Source organism: Elephantulus edwardii, unplaced genomic scaffold (genome assembly GCF_000299155.1).
Source record: "Elephantulus edwardii isolate Elephantulus edwardi_28Jun2011 unplaced genomic scaffold, EleEdw1.0 scaffold00034, whole genome shotgun sequence".
NCBI lineage: Eukaryota > Metazoa > Chordata > Mammalia > Macroscelidea > Macroscelididae > Elephantulus > Elephantulus edwardii.
In genome coordinates, this window is record NW_006399784.1 from 14059268 (window position 1) to 14059506 (window position 239).

A 239-nucleotide genomic window follows, 5' to 3' on the forward strand; every position below is an offset into this window, starting at 1 on the left:
GCATCCTTGATTATAGCAACTCTAGGTTTGAATTTGCTCTTCAGTTCCTTGAACTTAAGAGATACTGAACGAGTTTGGCCCTTTTGATTTTCCGACTCTAGCTCCTCACACATTTCATTGTAATATTTTGCTGAGTTGTGGAAAGTGAAATGGAATGCACGAACATCGACATTCTAGCCATCAGTGAGAAGAGATGGACTAGCTTGTCTACTCTTGATCAGACAATCACCTGGGATACA